At 37.6% G+C, this 16,165-nt stretch overlaps 1 protein-coding gene across 2 annotated transcripts in view; it reads right to left on the reverse strand.

Moving 5' to 3' along the window:
- Positions 1–4,102: 4,102 nt before the first annotated feature.
- Positions 4,103–16,165, reverse strand: part of LRRIQ3 (leucine rich repeats and IQ motif containing 3) — a 202,109-nt gene continuing 190,046 nt past the window's right edge. For both annotated transcript variants that reach the window (XR_012481823.1, XR_012481822.1), the window contains exons 9-11: positions 8,729–8,968; positions 4,698–4,751; positions 4,103–4,301 (exon numbers count right to left, since the gene is read on the reverse strand). The gene's annotated coding sequence lies outside the window, so the exon portion shown is untranslated. The remainder of the gene's footprint in view (positions 4,302–4,697; positions 4,752–8,728; positions 8,969–16,165) is intronic.

Consider the following 16,165-nt stretch of genomic DNA (forward strand, 5'->3'; position numbering starts at 1 on the left):
CTAGAGGAATGAGAAATTGCACCGTGTCCATTTAATTGCTTTCTCTGATAGTCTGAAGAGCAATATAGATAAGGGGAAAGTGACTGAGCTGGTCCCTGAATTTCAGCAGTGCCTTTAAGTCTAGTCTCTAGAACAACCAGACAAGCAAATAGAAAGCCCAATTCTCTGACTGGCTAGGTCTCCAAGGCTTCAAATCAGCCATCCTGGAAGAGAACCAAAGAGGAGACTGGGGATCTCTCTGTCAAAGGCTTCTTGGTGTGGATGAAAACCAAACGCTGCCCATTTCATGGGGGGACAAAGTCTTCATAAACTCCAAAGCCCATACATAGCAATGGGAGAAGTGGAGCTTTACCTTTGTACGTGGGACCAGATCAGGCAGACAATCGATCCTCTCACTGAAGGCATTAGCTGGGTCCAATGCAAAGGAAAAACCAAAACAATGTTTTTCTTCTGAGAATTAAATACATCTTTGTGATTCTACATTGGCCACTTTAGGAGCATTTTAAGAATCATATAAAAGAGATGGCTGATTTGATAGTTTTGAGAAATCAAAATAATTCATATGAAAAATAAAGTCAATGAAGAAATCCCAGCAGTGTCATCTTTGGGTAGAATTAGAATGAAAGATTTAGAGGTAAAAATGGTGGCCCACAGAGAGTTAAGTGCAGGGAGATACTTGGCTAGTTCTAGAAAAGTCAACTTAAATTTTTTTGGAATCAGATGGAAATGGTCACTCGCATAAAATAGCAAGAACAAAGAGCAAGAGGAAAATCTAGTTCCAGTATATCCTTGGGTTCCCCATGAACCGATTCTACCATTTATCTGGAGTAATAGTAATAGCTCCCCAGAGGTAAGATCCTACAGGTAAAATAGGTTTGCCTCCCTGCAGACAAACATCAAGGGTACAAGTAGGGCTTGCGGGGTGGGTTCCACAGATGAGGCTTGACTTGACCAAGGGCACACAGCTGCTAAGGAACTGAGTGGGTACCTGGGTCAGTTCAGCTGGAGTCCAGACCTTCATTCCTGTTACCAGCACACGGCCTTCCAGGGAGAAGGACAGAAACAACAGGGAGGCCAGATTACCCCAATCTTTCTTCCATTGTGAATATGAAGAGAATACTACTGCCACTGGGACTGTGCTGGGATCAGCTTGAAGCAGCGGAGGAGCACTTGTTGGTAAATCTTCAGTGTGAGAAATCCACAGAGAAATTGGAAAATGCTCCAAATGAGAGCTTGATTTATTGTTTTATGGATTGTCTAGCTTTCAAAAGAAATGGGAGAAATATGAATAATACAGATTAAATTTAAATTAATGTTGCAAGTACATCTTTTTTATCTTCAGAGAATGAATCGTTCAACATTTACCAATATTCCCCTAACCAAGAGAACTATTGGTCATTCTTCATTGTAATAATGAATCATACCAAGCAATGCTGTCATTCTGTGGGAATAAGTCATCTTTGGAGGAGCCTTAGGTGCCACTGGGGCCAAGCTCCTCTTGGCAGCTTGATGAAATCATGCTCTGGCTTCTCTATTTTAATATAATCTCCTTTTGGGACTTACTTGTTTGTTTCCATAATCCTGGTGCATAGCAAGAACCTAGTAAACCCTCCCTCCATCTCTGTCTCTATCTCTGTCACTGTCTTTCTCCATCTGTGTTTCTGTCTCTGCCTCTGTACATCTTCTCTGTCTGTCTCTCTTTTTCTTCTGTGTCTTTCAGTACTGAAATATAAAATTGTTCCAGGCTCTCTTTCAGAGTCTATCTCCCTATTTAAAAAATAACATGGAGCTGATCTAGAATGAATCTCTCATTCTAAAGTGCCTCCTAAATCTATAGTTCGAAGAACATTTGGGACATTAGACATTAGTCCGGGCAGTCAAAACTGGACACAACAGTGCTTAATTATCTGGTTCATTCAGATAATTCAGCTTAGCAACCCACAAGATTCAGGGAAAAATCAAAAAACTGTCTGAAAAATCTAAAGAATGATTCCAGCCTCTTCCTCTCTGGCCTTGCAGAGAACCTTGGGTGGAATCATCAGGCTAAGAGGTTGTTTGTTTTGTTTTAATAGAGTGGCTGTCACTTACATCTTTCCTCTCTCCTTTTCTTTGGTGCAAAATTTTAATTCCCTTCAGGCCCACTTTAAAAGCAGAGAGATTTCAAAAATTCTCACCTTGTAAACTAAATTTCCCTTTACTGAAGACTACATTTGAAGCATCTTTTTGAGCATCTAGGGTGGGGTTTAATGAATTCAATTACTTTTAAGATTCAGTAATCCAAATATAAAGAATAGTCCAATATTTAAGGAATAACAAAGGTGTAACCACACCTTTTTCTTTGAAAAGGTTTGTTTTCTGCTCTGGGGGCTGGGGTGGGGTGAGTGGAGAGGCTTTCAGAGTCCTTCCTTTTCTGGGGAAGAATTGATGATATTTTTCCCTCTCTAGAGATACAGATTTTCTTTCAAAAAGTCTGAAGATGTGCTGCCATCTACTGGGAAGTAATTTATAGTCTGGTTAAAAGAAATCCTAGCTCAGGCACAATTTCTTGTATGCAACTAGAAAGCTATCTAAGCATATGAGATGTTCGTATGTAGAAATGGAAGCAATAAATATGCTTAGTCATATGCATCCATATATTCACACATGTAAGTGCATGTATGTAAATATACAGAAAAGATTTTCTATAGTAATGCATAGGCAAATAAATGCATGTGAACTAGGCATTTATGGACATGATACATTAAAAAATGGAAACTGGATGAATATTCACATATGGACAGAATCATGTCACTTAGAAGAGTTTAATTATGTGCCAGGCACTGTGCTGGGATTACAAAAAACAAAAAACAAACAAAAAAAGCAAATACAAACCTTGAATTTGTTGAAATTATCCTAATTGTATGTGAATTGATAAATGTTCATGTATATATAAGCACACATATGTCTATGTAAGTATATATGTATATTTATGTGTATGTACACACATATGCATATATATAAAATATTTATCCCTGACATTTGTAATACAGTAGAGATTATTGGATGTTTGTTCATTTGTCCAGATATATATGTATGTATTTCCATTTGTCCCATGCTTTCACTAATGTAAGAAATTTCCCATGTGGATGCTTCCTCTAAAACTGGAGCTCACCATTCTTCTGCCACATAGTGTGGCCAGAACTTCTGAAAAGTTGGGGAAATGGGCATTTAAAGCCCTTCCATATCCAGGTTCCAGGTTGAACATGCCGGGCTCATTGGACTTTACTATCCTTGTCTTTCAGAAGGCTTTGCTTCAGTCCAGCTGGATTACTTATCGTCCTCTGGACTCCAAGGATCCTCTCCTGTTGCTGAGTTTTTCCCATATTGTTTTCCATAACTAGACTACATCCCTACAGCATCACCCCCCCCTTTGGACACTGCGATTAATTCAGAGCTAAGCCAATTTGTCCCTATTACAGGAAAGTTATATTGATCTCTCATTTGATTACTTTTTCCTTTAAAATATTCTTTGAACTTCCTTATTTGTGAGTATATCTCCCAAAACTCTACTAAAATTTCAGCTCCCTGTAGGCAATGATTCATTTAAACTTATCGATAGTGCCTAGAATATAATCTTGGACTTACAAGACATATGACAAGTGCTTCTTGTATTGTATACACGCACGCACTCATGGAGGAATATTGGACAGAAATCACTTTCCTTTTTTTGCTTGTTTTTCACACATATCATATTTGATATCTCTCCTTTTAAGTATTGTTTGTAGAATTATAATTTGTACACCAAATCTTCATCCTTCTCTTCCTTATGATAAAATAAAAAGTGGTGAAGATTTCAGAGCTGTAGTAACAAGACCACCAATTGCTTTCAAAATGAAGTTTAGTTATATTTTTTAAACATTTTCTTATTTGAGGTTACCGTCTCCAGAAAGTTCCCTACTTTGTTGAGTTTGTATATATTTATGTACATATCTGCTCCCACAGGGGAGAGACTTTCACTTTTGGACTTGACACACAGTGTTTAAGAAATTTGGGTAAATAAACTGATCTATTGATTTCCTCTTTTATCCTAAAACTTCCAAATCCTTGAAATTGTTCAACTTGATCATTACCAATACAAATTACACTTTTTATAACTAAAGAAAATTGATGACCAATGTCCTTGAGCTTTATTTGAATATCATGTATTGTGTTAGGATTTCATTGTTTTCTCATCATTTTTTCTCATTGACAAGATCATAGATAATGCTGTGTAAGTGGCTTCCAAAGGAACTCATCAAGAATGGCAATGACAAACAAGGTGTCTAGAAAACAAAAATCGGAGAGAAATGTTTCAACTTTGAAATGGATAGATCATAAATAACAATAACAAAGAAGGGAGAATGAATATATTAGTTCTTGGAGTAAACTTGCTTGGTACAAATCTAAGTGAAACAATAGGAATAATTTGACTAATGGCCGTTGACGACTTGATCTGAATTATTGGTTTTATGTGATCACGCTCAGATGTCACCTCCAGGAAGATTTCAGTTATGACTGCTGTACCTAAGTGGAATAGGGTGCCTTGATTTGAATTCAGATCTTTCTCTCCAAGAACTGTCTACAGAGCCCAATCTTGAAGTAGCTGTGTGGTGCAGTGGATAGAGTATGGCACTTGGAGTGAGGCAGCCCTCAGCTCCAAACCTGCCTCGAACACTTACTTTTGGATGTCCTTGGGCACGGCACTTGGCCCTCCTCAGGTATGGCTTCATTCTCTATAAACATAGATTATAATAATAGCACCTATTTCACATACTTGTTTTGCAGATTAAATGGGATGACAAATGAAAAACTGGTTAGAAACTTTAATTGATATAGGATGGATTATTGTTCTTGTTGTTACATCAATCCAACCAACTCTCTAACTTAGAGCAAGTTTTGCCCCACCTTTTTCACACACCATTTATGAGCTAAAATGAGATAATACCTGTGAAAATGCTTGGCAACCTGGAAAGTTTTACACAAATGTAAAAAGGTTAGCACTCATTAACATTACTTAATATCACCATAATACTTGGCAAGCGATGAATCCTTTCAATTAAAGCGAATTAAGAAACTACACTGACATTACAATAGTGGGGCGGCACCCAATCCCAGAAGGTCTTGAAATCCTGAATCACAGAATCTCAGGATGGGAGAATGAGAAATTATTATTGAGATGGCCACAAAGAAAACCAGGCTAGGAAAAGTGGGCTAAAACTTTTTAATTTTAGCTAAGACTAAAGACTAATATATGGATGAAAAAAACATGAAGGGCATGACTTCATGTACGGTCAGAAATGGCTCCGTATTGAGCTCTGGATGAAGGAAGAGTTCAGGGAAGTGGAGGAAGAGCCCAATCCCTATGTCAGTAGCAATGAAATATCCAAAAATCTTGGCAGGGATGATCCAGAATGCATCAAATAGATAGTCTCTTCATATATGTGCCAAAATGTTTGTGGCAGCTCTTTTTGTTGTAGCTAGAAACTGGAAGATGAATGGATGTCCATCAGTTGGAGAATGGTTGGGTAAATTGTGGTATATGAAGGTTATGGAATATTATTGCTCGGTAAGAAATGACCAGCAGGAGGAATACAGAGAGGCCTGGAGAGACTTACATCAACTGATGCTGAGTGAAACGAGCAGAACCAGAAGATCGCTGTACACTTCAACAATGATACTGTATGAGGATGTATTCTGATGGAAGTGGATATCTTCAACATAGAGAAGATCCAACTCACTTCCAGTTGATCAATGATGGACAGGGGTAGCTGCACCCAGAGAAGGAACACTGGGAGGGGAATCAAAATTGTTAGCACTAATATCTGTCTGCCCAGGTTGCATGTACCTTCGGATTCTAATGTTTATTGTGCAACAAGAAAATGATATTCGCACACATGTATTGTACCTAGACTATATTGTAACACATGTAAAATGTATGGGATTGCCTGTCGTCGGGGGGAGGGAATAGAGGGAGGGTGGTTATTTGGAAAAATGAATACAAGGGATAATATTATAAAAAAAAAAATATATATATATATATATATAATAAAAATATATAAATTTCACTCTCACTATTTGATATGGGGTGAGGGGACCCAGATATCATAGCAAGGTATTGTGGCAGGAGAGAGGAGTTGGAGGTAGTGAATGGTGGTTGGAAACACCTAATAAAATGTGTTGCTCACATGTGAAAAAAAAAAAAATAGATAGTCTCTTGAAACTTTATAGGAGAATATGTTTAAGAATCCCATAGGATTATAGAATCACAAATAGAAAGGCCATCTCATTCAACTCCCTCATTTTACAGAAGAGTAAACGGAGGCCCAAGTTGCTTCACATGATTCCTGAGCCTCATTCCAGCTGCCTGACACTGACTCCAGAAAGCTCTAGAATCGTGACTTTAGGACTGGAAGTGGTCTCAGGGGAGTCTATTTCAGCAGTTAAAATGAAAAGGGTGATGGGGTATATCTGCCCGCTGAATAGCCCAATGCACAGAGTACCAGCGATAGAATCAGAAAAATCTGAGTTCAGATTTGAATGTAGACACTCACTGTCTAGATGACTCTTGTCTGTTTTACTTTCTAATGATGTACCCATCTCCCAAGGTTGTAAAGAATAATAAGATAATATTTGTAAAGCACTTTGTAAATCTAAAAGTATCATAGAAATAGTAGGAGATTGATCATCCTCATCATTGTCATTTGTGTAACTTGAGAAGGCAGGGATAGATGGTAATCCACGCCCTGGAAGATATTACCATATAGGTGATATTTTAGCTCTACTGGTATATTAATTAATTTCTACCTTGAATACTAAGAATAGTGTGACTTCTACTTTTGAATATGTCAATTTTTAATTTTTTTAAAAATATTTTTATTTTTTAAATATTTTTTTATTTTAAAAATTTAAGAATATCTTGGGCTACATGACACATATTTCCTCTTTCTTTCAAAAATTAATTCCTATGTTGAGACTATTATATGTACTTATATATAATATAATATTATATATATATGTATATATATTATATAATATTATATATATACATATATATACATATACACATATATATATACATATACACACACACACATATATATATATATATATACAGAGAGAGACAGAGAGAGAAGGTATTTAAAGGGCGAAGTCCTCCCCATCCTCATTTTGCAGATATTTGAGACACAAAGAGATTAACTTAATTGTACAGGGTCAGAAAGCTAATAAAAGTAGGAAACAGCATTTGAACTCAGCTCCTTCTAACACTGTCTTATGCTCTTACTACTCTCCATACTAATTTTCTCATTCCCCTCCCCATCTAGCAACTAAACTTGCATTCAGTCAAAAACAAAGCCAAACTGTGGAATTTGTCTCATCACCTATAAATCTTTCCATCCAAATTTTTTGTGTGGGATGGAGCCAGTTTTTGGAGGTGTGAGAATCACTGATGAGACATTAACTTATCTAATCAAGGTGTGTGTGCGTATGTTTTTAGCTCATGTTTTATTCACACACCAAACTGTCCAATAATCATTTGCAAAGGTGTGAACAAATTTTGAAGAAAAGAAAGAAAAACATGGCTCTCAAATCATGGTGCTGTTTAGCCAGGAAAATCAGAGCATCCTTGAATTCGACCAAAAAATCTTGATGGAGATTCCAGCTATTCCTACAATTGGGAATTACTTTTCAATCTATTCCCCAATAACAAATGCTCCTCAAAAAATGAATTTTGTGCTTCATTTGTTCATAGAGATAATATTTACTTCTTGTAGGCACATTGATTAGCTACAGTAGAATGTAAGCCCCATGAGGACCATGATTGTTTCCTCTTTGTCTTAACAGCCCCAGTCTAACTGTCCCTTGTAAATTATAAGAAGCTACAAAAATTTTTTTGAATAAAAATTGAATGAATCATGAACACAGCTTGGTAAAATAATGACTAAGAGATGTTGTAAAGAGCTGAAACTATGAAAAGGTGTACTTGAATCAGACAACCAAGCATTTAAGGCTAATTACCTATTGGATGTGAGACAATGACTATTAGCATATGTTTTGCATAAATGGCTCTTCTGACTGTTTTGTGCTTACTGGATATTTGGTGTTAAGATAATCGTAGACAAGGATTTGAGGGCCGGATGAGAGAGGGGCAGAGAGAGTCACTTTGTGGCAGGATGGGGGTGGAGGGAGAGATAAGTTGGTGATTTGAGACTCCAGAATCCAGGATACAGCATTGGCAAGCCTCGAGGCAGTTTGCCTGCTTCTTTCACTTCTCCCCCTAAAGACCAAGGACTTTTACTTATCCTGACTCTGGATGATCCCTAGACCTTCCAAGTAGCTAGCACAGACTTTACAGGATGTGAAACTTTAGCCCAATGTTTATGGCTATGGTTTCTAGAATTTAAAATGCTTCAGACTACATCATGGGTTCAAGGAATAGATTTCAGGAACCCTTTGAACTTGGATGGAAAAAAAAAGTCTTTATTTCCACTGATCATAAAACTGTAATGTAAATGTAATGTAATATCCTTCAAATATTTAACACACTATTCTAATTTTTGGTTTTACCAAAGCAAGACATCACACCCACATGCACATATACACACAGTAAGAACCCCTGACTTAGGAGTTTTGAAGGTTCTTCCAGATCCATAATCTTATTAACCCACCAATCAAATAATATCTACTATTTCTTTATTTACTGAATACTTACTTTGTGTCAGATAATGAGGATAGAAGTCAAAAAATGGTAGTGCTGGCTTTAAGAAGCTTGCATTTTCATATTTTTGTTGAAGAAGCACTGACAGTCAGGTGATGAGTGGATGGGGGTTGTTCTGGAATTACAAAAGCCTGATCTTGAATTCAGCCTTAGGTACTTATTAGTTTTCTTCTGTCTGTATCAGTTTCCTGGCCTCCAAAATGGGAATAATAGCATGCACCTCTCAAAATTCTTCTGAGGATCAAAGAAGATAATATTTGTCAAGTTCTAGATCAAAGCTATATATTGTTATTTTTAAACGACATTTATACAATACACCATCAAAAGAAATTTTGAATCAAGATCTGCATTCACTTTTAAAGGGGAAGATCATGATCTGATGACTTAAGTTTTAAGTTCTATTAAAAAATGACCACAAACAAAAGGGAAATTTAGTCACTTGTTTGGAGTAATGGCACCATTACTTACTAGTTTTACCGACTAATTGCATTTAAATTGATTAAGGACAAAATAATTGTTTGCATTCTCCACAGAGATAACAATGATAAAGGAACAGTCTCTAAAGGGAAAAAAAACTAAGTTTCTAAATAGATGCATTGTTTTTTTACTAAAAAAAAAAAAAGAGAACTTTTTCTTAGCCAATAGGGAGAGACCAAACTCCTGGCACTCTCATTTTCTAGCACATTTCATTTGCTATAATTCACAATCAAGCTAGAGCATTGTTGTTTTTGAACAAAATGGTTTGCAAGCTTCCATAGGATTTTAGCTAAATCCATTATCCAATGTCTTCATTTTATGCATCGTTAAAGGTACATCAATCTTTCTCATGATTGAAAAAGCATAATATCCCAAAAGATGGAATTTGGAACTCCATTTAAAGATATGATTTGAAAGTCATCAGGATAAATACTGATCCGTTGAAATAGAATTCAAAAGTTCTCCCTGATTTCCAGTCTGATGCTGTCACTAAAGGTAATGGCAGTAACACTCAGATTTTAAGGTTTGCAAGGCACTTTATATAAGAAACATTTTAGAGCTTGCTCAGAAGGATTCACCTAGATATGTGCTCACCCTTTCATCATCTAGGATTGTAATGGGCAACAGGAAATATGCAGAAATAATTTTAAACCACAAATAATCCATTTGCTCCAATTTCTTCTGTAAGTAACACTGTCCCCTGAGTATCCAAGTCTACATTGGAGGCCACGTAGGATGTTGATTGCAGGAAAGGATGAAAGTTTAAATGAAGAATCAGAGACTTTAACTAGATGATTAATCACGGCCTACTTAAGAATTAGCTAGATAGAAAAAAATAAAGGTATAGATATATTAGCATCCACATGGGGTGCATGAAGTATTCAAGGAGTTCTGCATCTTTGGTGGGGGGGATGCAAAGTCTTTTCATGGATGCTCATTCATTCCACTGTCATCCAACTGTCACCTGTGACCCCAAGAAGCTGTAGCTTGGGCAGTGGCCACATGGAGGTAACTGTATCAGCAAATAGGATAAAACAGGTGAAGGAGAACCAAAGGGTCTCAAACCCATAGGGGATTAAGGGAAGTATCTACCCCGAGCACATGAAGACTTCCAGCAGAATGGGTAGATAAAAACAAAAACCCATTCATATGGTTATGAAGGTAGATGAAACAGGAACTAGGCAGCACTTAGAGCCTAAGCTCAAAGACCTTCAATAGGCACCCTGAGTTGTGTCTTACTGGAAAAGAGAGCAAGGCTGCTGACTCTGCAACTCAGCCTCACTTAAATCTGTCTGATATGCTAGCCAAAACACTCCTCCATGACTTCATTGGTGGTCTTCAAAAATGAAGGAACAGAAGCAATAATGTGACCCCAAGATATGGTGTAGATTTCCATGTAAGCTCCATGGTTTTTTGTTTGTTTTGTTTTGTTTTGTTTTGTTTTGTTTTTTACCATATCCACTTTGTGTTTATCAATGGAAATATGAGGAAAATGGGAAGCCTATAAAGGTCTAACATTCTGTGTGTGTCGTTTTTCCAACTACTTGGATGATCCAAAGTCAGTAGCTAAGAAATGAGATGATCTTGACTTTGAGGTAGCAGATTTAGAGGGATGAAAGGATGTCAACTTCTCCTGGTAATTGAATCCATGTTCCTATTTTGGATGAGAGCAAATAAAGGGATCCTTTCAAGAATCAGATAAGGACTGGACATAGAGAACTACCTAAACCTAGCTTATACATATCAGAGTGCGGCAACTTCAGACTTCCTGCCACTGAGCTGGGTGCCACATTAGATAGAGAACTGCCATAGGAAAAGGAAGCATGCCCACTGGTTTCTTGAGGAAAGACCAGAGACATAGGGGATAGGCAGATAAAGATGGTGGGAGGGAAGGAGGAGAGAGGTTCAGTTTTTTGATGAATAGGAAAACCTAAACAACAATGGATACAGGGCCAGACTTGAACTCAGGAGAATCAGAGTCTGAATTCTGCTTAAGCCATATAGTGAAGTTGATCTTGGGTAACTACCATCAGTACTCAATTCCTTCATCTGTAAAATGAACATTATTTTACACAGATACAGGGGGATTCTCCATGTTAATGAATGGGAGATATTTTGGAAACCTTATGGGTCTGTTTAAATTGATGAAGGTGGAGATGGCGATGATGATGATGATGATGATGATACCAAAGAAATGGATTCGGAACATCCCAAAATCATCATTCCTGTGTCTCTTCCACATGAAACAAGATAGTATAAGCTGCAGTTTGGCAAAGCCCAGATGAAGAAAATCAACTTAGATTAGTGTTCTTAATTCAGTTTTTGATGGAATTGTGAGGCTTGCAATGTACTGCCTCCTAATCTTTGCCTCATTGAATAGTTAGGTTCATCATCATCACCAGTATCGGGTTTCATATACTATTATTATGCTCATTTTATGGATAAGGAAGCTAATGCATAGAGAAGTTAAATTACTTCTTCAGAGACACAAAATATACCTTCTAAGGTCCCTGACTCCTGGTATTTCTCCACTCTGCCACCTACCTGCTCGCTTCAAGCTAAGCTTGGGTGACTTCTGTTCTGAAATAATCTATTGGCAAGCCTCATATTACTTTGTATTTATTTCTTCTGTTTAGAAATGGTGTCAACAATGTTGATGCAGGTTTCTGCTGTGATAAAACTTAATTGTCCCAGGACTTTTGGAAAAACCCTTCATCTTCTGTCCTCTAAGAGAAAAAAGATGATTCCATTTCTCCTTTTGATCCCTAACCCATTGTCTGGTACATGCCAACTGATTAATCCATCCATGCCAATGGATGGATTGACTGATTGATTGACTAGCAATGGCCTCCTTCAATTTCCTTGTTCTTGCTTAACTGAAGTTTCTTTTGGGTACCACTTAACCCACCTGTTTGTGAGTTGAAGATGGCCATTGAATTTGTTACAGCCCATTGTGCATCTTAAGGAGAAAAAAGGAAAGAAAAAGGAATATTGACCCTCAGTGACAATTACTAAAGATTCATCACTGAAGCTGCTCCAGTGATTTCTTAATTACAATCAATTTTGTATCTTCAAACACCCAGAATACTTCAGGAGGAAAAGCAGTATTTAAGGCACAAATTAATTTTCCCTCTGAAAAAATTACAAGTAGAATACATTTTATTCTATTTCTTTCTCTGCACAATGAAATGTAAAACATCCTTTTAGACTTTACTTAGAAGAGGTCACAGCAAAGATGCTCCTTACAGAATAACTCACTAGAGCACATATGTCTGGTTGGCACCCTTACCTGTACATGAGAATGCCCCAACCTTCAAAACGTTGCTTGGAACAAAGGCTATATAGGTTGGGAGGGAAAAGAGTACCAGCCATGATATCAGGGAGGCTTGAGATAATTTCTGATGAGTTCTGATCTCATGGAATAGTCTATTAACTTGTTTATATTTAATCACTTCCCTCATCCCAAACTAGAGAGTTAAGTTATACCTGGAAATGTAGGCAATGTTACCTATAGATACAAAATCACTGGTTCTTGACTCACTCATAAACGTATAACAAATTGGGGATACAAGGCCCAAAATAAAACTTTCTCAGCCTTCAAAGAGATTACATTATACTGGCTAATATACCAATTTTAAAAAGACACTATTTTAGGATGTTTGATGTGCTTTTTGTTAATGTTTATCAGCCGTTGTTTATTCTATGACCTGAAATGAAATCCTATATTTATCTTGTTACTGATGTTCATGATCACCGATGAGCATCATTATTGCTTTCTCTCTCTCTCAAGGGACCTATTGCTTTGATACTTCACCAATTTTGCCATCTTTTGCCCTCCCTGAGAGCCAAACCATTGCCCATCCTTGTTGATTTTACCCTCATAACATTTCTGTCTGTTTGGCAGGGATTACCTGTTCATGAGAGTGTCTTATCACCACTTTGCAGATGAACAAACGGATTCAAACAGAAATTCACTGACTAGCCCAGGATCCGAGAGCTGGTAAGTCACTGATATTCGACACGGGCTCAGTGCTCTATTTTGTCACCATGATGCCCCCGATGATCCTGGCATCTTTGCTGTTTCTCACAGAAGTCACTCTATCTTTCCAATCTGTGCATTATTACTATTGCCTCTACGTAGAATCTCTCCTTCTTTATCTTTTTCATGGTTTCTTTAAAGTAGCAGCTACAAATCCCAACTTCTATAAGAAATTTTACTCTCCTTTGATACTAGAGTTTTTCCCTCTGAAACCACTCCCAGTTTATTCTGAATATACCTTGTTCGTACAATATAGGTTGCACAGATCTTCCCCATTTAACCAGTCAATATATATTTCTTGTGTCTGTTTTGTAGGAGGTACACAAAGGGGACTGAGTCAGTGTCTGCTCTCAAGGAACTCACAATCAAACAAAAAAGATAACATGTGAATAAGTATGTACAAAGACAGTTATATGTAGAATAAATAAGAATTAATTAGCAGAGGGAAGGTACTGAAATCAGAAGAATCAAGAAAGGTTTCCTGTACGAGATGGGATTTGGGTGGGATTTTTAAGAGAGCAGGAAAGCCCAGAGTTGGACAAGAGGAGAAAGAGCATTTTGGACTAGGAAAGACAAGAGAGATAATTCTCAGAGCTGGGGGATATAAGGTCCTGATTATGGAACAGCAAGAGGTATGTGTTACTGGATCAAAGAATGCATATTGGGGAGTAAGATGTAAGAAGGTAGAGAAGGGTCCTGAATGCCAAACAGAAGGTTTGATATTTGATCCTGGAGGCAATAGAGTGCTGCAGGAGTTTGAGTAACATGGTCAGACAAGCTCTAGGAAGATCCCTTTAACAGTCAAACACAGGATGGGTTGAAGCAGAAAGAGACTTTGGGTAGACCCTGCCCATCCTGAGCAACTTCACTAGTCCAGGTGTGAGTGGATGAGGGTATAGCCTCCAGTTGTGCCCCATTGGATTGTAATCACCTTCAAAGCAGGGATTGTTTTTGTCTTTCCCCTGTATTGTGAAACTTAAATCAGTGCCAGAAAGAGAGTAAGTGCTTAAAAACTTGTTGACTTGACTTGGGCACTTCTTCCAGTACTGCAGACTCCATCCTGTCTAGTCCAGTCCAACTGGATCATCTCTCATCAACAGTCGCCGGCATCTATGAAAGCTGGCAGAATCATCCTGAGAAGTGCTATTGCCAGTGCTGAGCCAACTACAATCCAAAGGACTGGGGATTCAGAAATCAGAACAGAAGTGAAAACGCAAGGGAGCTAGGAGACTTTCATGATGAATGACCTAGCAGACATGGATCACACCACACGTGGGCAGCAGCTTCTGAGGTCATTCTCCATATAGATTCAGAACCTCGAGCTCTTTCTGGACAGCGGTCCAAGGCCAATCTTTATTTAAAGCATTTGTTGGATCCCTGAAATTGAAGGAACTCGAATGTCTATGCATTTTCCTGGCATTGATTTATTTTCAGCTGAAATACGGCTCCAAATTTTGATGTGGAAATCACTGGGAGTTCTGGGCCAAAGATACCCTGGAGATTTAGCCAATTATGCCACAAGCTAAAGAGAAATGAAACCCTAAGACAATGATCAGCTTCGCACACAGTAGAAAGAGACAATTGATCAGAACACTGACGTCATTTGCAAAGAATTATTTATATTTATCAGTAACTTGGGAAGATCATTTAAATTAAATTAAATTATGTTTGATAAATGTCCTGTATTGAGATTCTTAAAATAAACAACTCCATACATTATTTTAGATGCAATAGTAAGTCACACAAGGGATCTGGAAAGATCTGCCAAGTGCAAGATTAGCCCCAGGGGCAGAAGTTAGAGTGTGCAGGAGGAGCCCTTGGAAATGAGCAGAAATGGGCTCAGGAGGTAGAGAGCTCTTCCTCACTGACTGACAGTGAGGAAATAGTGAATGACACTTTATGGGACATAGCATTTTTTTTCTTTTTCTCCCCATGATGGTGCGGTTCCCAGCCTTGTCATCTAAGGAGACTGAAAAGATTAAAGATTAATGACAAATTGTGATGTTTGTCAAGTGATCTTTTCATAGTTGAATTGCAATATATACATATGTGTATTTTAAATGTGTGAATATACATATTATATGACAATTTTAAGTACTATTAAAAATGATTTTCCTTAGCAGGTTAATGAATCAAACAAAACAAAGCTGACTTTTTCTCCTCTCTGCCTCTGTCTCTGTCAGTCTTTCTCTAGCTCTGTCTCTGTCCCCATCACTGTCTGTGGATCTCTGTCTCTTTGTCACTTTGTCTCTGTGTCTATTTCTGACTCTGCTTCTCTGTATTTTTCTGTCTCTGTCTCTGTGCCGGTCTGTCTTTTCCTATTTGTGTCTCTTTTCATTTTGAAGACTTGGAAAGGTTCTGTAGAGAAGGGGTAAGAAATTGTACCGGTTACTTCATTCAATAATGCTTATGGACTTTACAGTGAATGTACTGTACTAAGCTACCTGAAAAGAAGAAAAAAAAAGGTGGAATAGGATAGAGAAATAGACTTTTATTTTTGTTCTATCACCTCTAATTTGTGGCCTAGAATAATTTAATGAAGCACATAGTTAAGCATAGATAAAATTCAACTTCATCATTTTACAGATGAAAAAACTCAGAGGTCAATTCCTGGTTGTCCCAGAACACAAAGAGAATGGGTAACTGGGTAACCGAATCATGTTTGGAACACAGGACTTTAGTTGCCATCTTCTTCTATAAATATAATCACAGAAGAGAGATCCTTCTCTCAGATTCCTCCCACTCCTTCATACAAATGCCCTGGACAAACAAATGAGATAATCCAGCTTTGCTTGGAGATTTCCAAAGATCAGAGACTCACTAAGTACTTCCTAAGGTAGAATGTTACTCTCTTGAGCATTTCTAATTGTTAGGAAGATTTCCTCCAATATCAAGCCCACAAAAATTTGATTCTT

This window comes from Sminthopsis crassicaudata, chromosome 4 (genome assembly GCF_048593235.1).
Source record: "Sminthopsis crassicaudata isolate SCR6 chromosome 4, ASM4859323v1, whole genome shotgun sequence".
NCBI classification, from domain to species: domain Eukaryota; kingdom Metazoa; phylum Chordata; class Mammalia; order Dasyuromorphia; family Dasyuridae; genus Sminthopsis; species Sminthopsis crassicaudata.